This window comes from Triticum dicoccoides, chromosome 4A (genome assembly GCF_002162155.2).
Source record: "Triticum dicoccoides isolate Atlit2015 ecotype Zavitan chromosome 4A, WEW_v2.0, whole genome shotgun sequence".
Lineage (NCBI taxonomy): Eukaryota > Viridiplantae > Streptophyta > Magnoliopsida > Poales > Poaceae > Triticum > Triticum dicoccoides.
The window spans coordinates 637496971-637504995 of NC_041386.1; the positions used below are offsets into that span (position 1 = coordinate 637496971).

General features: G+C 41.0%; 1 long non-coding RNA gene across 1 annotated transcript; it reads left to right on the plus strand.

Annotated features, from left to right (window-relative positions):
* Nucleotides 1–353: 353 nt before the first annotated feature.
* On the plus strand, nucleotides 354–4432 carry LOC119289492. The gene is made up of 6 exons (XR_005141524.1): nucleotides 354–660; nucleotides 969–1092; nucleotides 2247–2337; nucleotides 2847–2956; nucleotides 3081–3133; nucleotides 3944–4432. It is a non-coding gene; the product is annotated as an uncharacterized LOC119289492 (long non-coding RNA).
* Nucleotides 4433–8025: the final 3593 nt, after the last annotated feature.

The window sequence follows — 8025 nt, forward strand, 5'->3', positions numbered from 1 at the left end:
TCTTCTGCCGGCGAGCTAAAAATGGGAAAAAATAGGCCCAGCCATGCCCCCCAAGACCTCAAAAAGGTGCCAGAGAACCCAGGCCACACCCAACGCGCTGGGGGGCTGCTGGGGGCGCTGGCGGAAGCAACAGCCAATCATATTCCTCCATGTATCATTTTTTTCTGGTCCACTCATTCACTTTTTGCCTGGCGACTGTCCTGGGGGAACCAACGGCTGGGAAACCGTCCTCGCGTTTCATTCGGCGAAGGTGTATTGCCCCCCAGGACGTGCTATATTTGGCCCGGCGATTGTCCTGGGGGGCTCCAACGGCTGGAGATGCTCTAATTCATTGTATTTGCATGTTTCCAGCAGCCATGTATCAAAAAAGCTTCAGCTTTGGGTTGTTGATTTAGCAGCATCAATCATTAATTGTTCTGCTATATATGTTCTTAACCATGACAACCTGATTAGGCTCTTAGTTTATTATGGTCTTTGTTCTGGGTGGATCTCTGACTATTCTGGGTGGGAATGAATCTCTTCTTTGTTTCTTCATCTCCTCTTATTCTGATTCCTGCGTTTGTTTTATGTGAAGGTTTCTCCGATGAGGACAAGCTGCTTCTGCAGTTGGACGGGCCCTCAAGGCTGCTCTGCCTATTCCTCCTGCTACCCCCACACGTGGTGAGCCCCACCCGTTCTCGAGCTACCCCTGCAAATCTGATGTGATGTGCACAAAATACTTGCAATTGTTCTCGACACAAGAGCATGTCATGTATTGTTCTATTTGAATGTGCAATTTCATTGCTTCTGTGCTGTTTGATTCTTGCTTCACAAGAGGGCAATCATGGATATAAACTGCGCTTCCTTTCAAGTTGAATAGTAATGATCACCATTTGGTTCCATTTTCTCCTCTGCATCCAGTGTTCACTCTCTCATAGATGTCCATATATACACAGTTCTGATCTCCTTTTTTCTGTGGCTCCATACAGCGAACACAAAGCCGTCGATGCATTGAGGGCTCAATGTCGTCTCCGTCGGCTGAGCGGCAAGCCGGGGTTGGGCCTGCACACCGTCTATTAGCACCCTCCCGCGTCTCCATTCACGGATCTGCAGGTCAACCCCTCTCCTCCTCCTATCCATGCATCTTCTTTTCCAGAGCTAGGTGTATGGTTGCATGGCAATTTGTGTTTTGGGGCTCACCATGTTCTGCTTGCCTTGGTTGGCCAATGAGGCTTTCCTTTTCTGGTAAAGGCCAAATGTACTATTCTCTATGCTTTATATTTTTGTAGTTCCTTTGTTTCCATGCTTGTTTTTTGATGGGGTGTAAATATATGCTTTTTTGTTCCTTGTCTGGATTCGGGTAGGGCCTAACATTATTGTTCCTTTGTGCATGGAAATGTTGGTGGTTTTGTTCCTTTGTGTATGGAAGGGGGCCTTGATTAGAATTTCTAACGTTTGAGTTGTAATTAGTGTTTTTGTTACACATGAAAACATATGGTTGTTTGTCCAATCACATATGAAAAAGAGAGGATTGTTTGTCCAACAATTTTCTTTCTCTGTGATAGTTTTACTAGAAATAAAGCATAGTCACTATTACATCCTATTTTATATCTTGTTGTGTCGTGATATCTGTATAGGCTCTGTCTACGTCCTTTTGACATTCCAAGTTTTGTTTTTCTATGGCTCAATTAGTTACCCCGTATCAAGAGAAATTTAACTGGTATTTGCGGCAGAGTTAGCTGAATTCATGAAGCAATGATTTAGTTATTATTAAAGCTGAAACACAACATGTTTTGACAAATGCGTTCTAAGTAAAGCCTCCAACTAACATAACCAAAAACATATTCTTTAGGTTTATCATCTATTGAAGTATTATGTAGAATTTAAAATCATACGAGGCAAAGCAAATGAGCTCTATGCACTTTCCATGTAGCACAGAACAAAAATAATCATGTATATTTTGGATGCACCTAGATATACTCATCAGCAAGGCTGAGGTTATAGGGCACTCACCCACATTGTCGATATCTCCGTCACTATGATCACCCACATGATGGACAATTCCCTTCTTTCTTTTCTCTGTGGCTATTGACACTTAATGCTATTACTGTGTGCATATATGTACTGTGATCCATTCTCATTCTTCATATCTTGAGAAACTATCTCAAGATACTCGCGTTTGTGTTTTGGAGAAATCCTATTCTATGATTAATATATCGAGTATGGATGGCGTGATATCACCTCTCTTTATGATGATGTTCTTACAGAATATAGGTTTTATGGTAACAAGTCTTAGCCAACACCTATACTGATGCTCAGACCAGATGATTATAGTCTCTCCTTGCTATTTTTCTTGAGGTGTGTACATCTATCTAGACAATTTAATTAAAATATATATTCCATACAAACCATCAATACATGTTAGTTGACTTTGAAACTAATCAGTAAAAGGTTGTCCCTTTCGCATTTTATGGACATAAAGATTTGGTGTTGACTGTCGATCTTTAGTTAACACATGACCTTACAACCGTAGGGAGTGGGAAAAAACTTATATGTTTGGCACATTTGAAGAACATATCATAGTAACAAAGTTTTGGTAAACAATGTCCTAGATCTCAACCATATAGAAATACTAAATATATGTTTATTTGTATATGGATTAATTATACAGACTTATAAAACCTTGTGCAGGGCACATAAAAGAAATTTGAAATAACTATTATTTCAATATTTGCTTTTTCAGTTGAGCATAATAGTTTATAGCCTGATAGGCTTGGACATAATTGTCTACATGTACTGCTCAGTAGGCGACATCCTTTGGGAAATTGAGGATGTCCTCGTGCATTTTCTAAATACAATTGTGGCAGCTCTGAGGAAGGAGGGGAGGAATAATCTCGCGGGAGAGTTCGGTGCAGAGGAAGAAGAACAAGATATTATTTATTTCTTGTGAACAGTCAAGCTTGTGCATTGTCCCACTGTAAGTTATTTCAACAATAGTAGTAACTGTTATCTCTGGCCATCTGTCGCGACATTTTCTTTAACCACCAATGCATATTTATTTTCTTGTTAATAAATCTCATAATTGCCTGCTACTGTTTCAGTTCTGGGGCCAGGCAACCTTGAATCCAACGTCCACCTGCAGGCTACATCTCAGGTAGGATAAAAAGATTGCAGTGAACTTGATGGGTATATCATTATTGTTGCCTCCTAATTTGTGTGATGAGAAAATGTGTAGATTGTGTGTAAATCCGAGATGCCTAAAACAGTTGGGAAGTGAACTTGTTACCTCGGTTCAGTTTAATGGCATGTTAAACTCGATGCACTTTCTGGACTGTGACATTTTTCCTGAAATTTTGGAAGTGACTGCTAATGTAGTCTAAATAGAGTGACTGAGTAGTTACTTTCTCACAAGAGTTGACTTCCCGTTATTACTTGCTAAGATGGATTGGTGGTTTTTATGTTAGATGAAAAATATTACATCAATCTTTACGGCTTTTTATGGGCAAGTGATTCCGAGTCCATAATAAGGAATAATATAGCCCCAGTGCTGTGATAATGTTAAAACATTTACCTCTTTTATCGGTTCAAGTTATGTATTTGCTGCGAAAAAATGGTCTTATATCAAATAATAGCCTAGAGCTTTTGGAGTGTTATTACTTGTATTTGTTGCTTGGATGTATAAACCTTCAGCAGACTGTCAGTTTTGCTTTTATATAATCTGTTTGTTTAAGTCTGCTGCATATTGGTCAAAAGCTCATGCTAATTGATGATGTTAGGTGATGATCTTGTATCTAACAGTGATTTCTGAATGCATGCTAAAGAAAACTCATGAACATCATGGCGCCGTGTTGATGGGGTGATCAATAGCTACAATATTGGGACCCTGCACTTAAATTGTAGGTCTGATTTTGTTTTGGAGTTCTCCTGCTACCCACAAGCTCAGATAGTTCTTTTGTTTGTGCAGGGGAAATTGCAAAGCATATTATGAATTGTTACAAGAAACTATTTCCGCTGTTTTGGTGCAAGGATGTTGCTTTTTAGTATGCTTCCCGTATCTTGGTATCTTGGAATAATAAACAGATAGATGTCGTGTACCAAGATTGTTCCTTGTTGTTAAGAGGGATACAAATATTATACAAGAATTTTTCTGATGACTCCTAAAGCATATTTGGATATACAGCAAAGTATATTGTCGCTTCCCTGTTAGTAAAACAATTATGTTAGAAATTTGGTTGGCAGCCCCTACATTTGGCTGATTGCTAGCTGACTGGATTACTCATGTTTGCCGACTCTGGTAACTTACGCCTACCAAGAACTACATGAATTTTGTGTCTTGCTGCAGTGAACATTACCAAACTAATTCTAAAGGTGTTATAATCATGTTTTCTTTTGCATTATCAACTTTTAACTTTTGTCATTTGTTAACACATTCCTTTTGCATTATCAACTTTTAACTATTGTCATTTGTTAACACGATTATTTAGCATGTTCACTATGCAAGTACTCCCTCCGTCCGAAAATACTTGTCATCAAAATAGATAAAAATGAATGTATCTAGAACTAATATACATCTAAATACATCCCCTTTTATTCATTTTGGTGACAAGTATTTCCAGACGGAGGGAGTAGTAATAATAGGAGCTATTTATTTGCCAGATAACTAACACTATTCATAAGGCATAAGGGTTAGAAAAAGAACTGTATTCTTGCTGTGTTGATTTTCGTATGGCACACTATGGATTCTTTGTGTAACACATAATGTCGATCAACATGTGTTTACAACGCAGGGAGGAGCCGCGCGACAAGGCAGTCAGACCAAACTCTCTATCCATATATATAGGTAGTCTGATGTTATGCCATAGCCGAACCATATATGTTTCGTGTACTGCTCTATCAATCTGGTCTTTTGGTATATTAGACTCTATCCTTTGTAATGAACTTATTGTCATGGGCGATCGTTATGACTGGATCGTATGGTATGAATCGGGTCTTTATGCTTTGTGATGAAATATCATATTATCCTGTTCACCATTTGGTTTTGAGCTAAAACGTATAAAAATACATGGCTTACAACAATGGATATATGTGATGATATATTGAGTGATTAAGCATAATTTTAGACTTTCGGTGCTGGACCAATGGGATGCATGGGGTAATTGAATGTTTCTTCTTCACTTTATTATTATCGGTTGGGATCAGCACTCTCGCGCGATCTAGTTATGACGATGCTGCCTATACAAAGCAAACCTACGTGGCTATAAAGTGGAGCACCATGGCGAACAAGAAACTGGCGCTTGAGGACAGACACGAGTGGAACTGATGTTTGATGCAACACGGCGCTGCTGTACGCGTCAGGGCGGACAACAACGACGTGTAACAGATGGGATGTCGGATTGCACGCAAAACAAAGGAATCCAATGGAATTTTGATAGTTTTTTTTTTCAGATTATGGACGAGCTTGCGGCGGAAACTATGGTGGAGAAAAAAAAGTTCGATCTAGTAGACAAAATTTTCTCGTACAAATCTAAACCAGCACTATTTGTAGGATGATGCAACCAAAAATTCAACTACGCAAGTACTAGATGCAAAAATTGCTAAAGGCTAAAAAGATAGGTGCAAAGGATGAACTAATCTTTCTTTCTTTTTTGGCTTTTTTTGGGTTATAGGACATGAAAAATAAACTAATCTAACAAAACTGTAAATCTCTCACCGATGAAACTGAAAACTGATACCACTTATGTGACGGCGGCCCGATGTTTCGATGAGAGTGAGGATAACTATCATTTTGGTGGATTCTGATCTTGACGATCCGGCTATACAATACCCGACAATATGCCTCGACAATCGCTAAACCAATCTCCAATGGTTATTGACCTTGCCGTAGGCACGGTCAACCTGAACGACGAGGTTTGAGGTCCTGCAAGCAACTAAAGAACCGGCAAGAACAAAGGTGAATTGCAATCTGAAATTACGAATGAAAAATTAAGCACATGAACTAGATCAAAAGTTGGGGTTCCACTTTGGATCTGACAAGGCGGTAGTCCTACACGTCTCATAGATGCGAAATTGTAGCATGGCTAAACAATACAATAAAACCCGCGTAAACCCTAAAATATGATGACTATTTATTAAAGGCCGGCGTGGAGAACGCTTCGTCTATTTTCTTGGAAGTCAAGACGGGCCTGCTAATTGGCCGGACCCACACGCGATCTGATTTGAAAATAAACTTCTCATATCAATCTGGTGGCAAACTGCCTCATCGGTACTGTAGGCCCAGATGCGCAACACACAAGGCCATGCATGGGCGCAAAACCTATACGGTGCCCTCAGCGGCCGATACCATGTTAACGGTACAGGGCGCAGAACGTCGTGAGACAGTTCGGTCCATATCCGGTGTGGGCGTTAGAGCATTAAGAGGACCTTTCCCTAGTACGAGAGGACTGGGAAGGACGCACTTCTGGTGTATCAGTACACCCCCTTGTCACGATGGGCCGGCCCACATTCTTTTTTTTCTATATTAAAGACGTCAAAAAAACTGAATGTAAGCACTATGATTCAAACCGGCAGTCGACTGGTTCAACACACACCACCTAACCAATAGGCCACCTGCTGTTGACGTGGTTAGTTATAGCTTTTCCTTCTTTTCTTCTTTGTACCTTCTTTTTTGTTTTTTTGTTGGAACGGTTTTGTTAGTTTTTATTATTTTCCATATTAATTTTTTTCAATAATAGAACATTTTTCGTTTCAATTTCGTGAACTTTTTTAAAATTCGATATTTTTTTCCAAAATTCAATGAACTTATTTTCAAATTCGATGAACTTTTTACAAATTGGATGAACTTTTTTCAAATTTGATGAACCTTTTTTCAAACTCGATATTTGTTTTCAAATTTGCCAACTTTTTTGAAAATTCTTGTACAATTATGAATTCATGAATTTTTTGATTTTTTTTAATTTTGCAAATTTTCCCTTTTTAGTTTTTTTGAACAGCAGTGGTTTTTTCGACAAGTGCTTGCAAGAGAAAAAAGGCTAGCAAAGGAGCGAGCAGCGACCGATTGAGCCAGCAGCAGCGGTCGAGCGAGCAGTCGAGCGATTAGCGATCGAGCGAGCCAGCAGCGGCGGCCGAGCGAGCAGTTGAGCGATTAGCGATCGAGCGAACAAATGCATGTTGATTCGATAATGCTCAAGTGTAAATCTTCTGTATTAAACTTCGCATCTTCACCCGAGGTTTGTGCATATAAAATATTGTGTTGTATTTTTGTTTCGGATAACAAAATAATAATTCACATAATTTCTATTAGAATTCACCTCATAATTATCTTTACGCGCAATAATTGTGGTTATATCCGTACTGGTCATGTTTATATCAGGTCGTTAATCTTCTTCTTCTTGTCCGCAAGCCACTTCTTCACATGCTCATCCAAGAGGGTTTCGTCTGCCAATATGATCATCGCATCCACCACGTCCTGTGAGAGTTGCAACCTCTCCTTCTCAAGCTCTATGTAGCCAAATGTCTTGGCCTTCTCGAGTTCCCATTTGATCACCACCCCTTGGTGGTCCACCATGTCCGAACCTCCTTGCGCCGCCGCCTCCCTCTCTCGCTGCAGGCGTTGCCGCAACTTCCGGGCGGCGTCCTCCGCCTTGCAAGTCGGAGCCGATGAAGGGACGCCGACGGACAAGGCGGACTGCGTCTTCGTCACGGTGGTGGATCGGGACCGGTGGTGAGGATTGGGAGCAAGGGTGGAGGACGGCGAGGGTTCGGGCGCGGGAAAAGTTGGAGGGCGGCGGGAGGAGGAGAAAGGGTTTGGTGCATTTGGCGCAATTTTCGATGGGGTCGGGCTGGCGGGTCCGACGTGGCGGGCGCGCCCGGGCGCCCCATATTTGGGCTACATATGAGGGGTGCTGGTTAGCCCAGGCGTTCGAGGCCCGTTTAAGGAGCCCGTCTGGATCGAAAAATCGTGACCGGGTGGCCCACCCGGGTGTATGAGCCATGCTTGAGGTGCCCGACTGTAGATGCTCTAATCATGTAGATCCGGCGCTCAAAGGC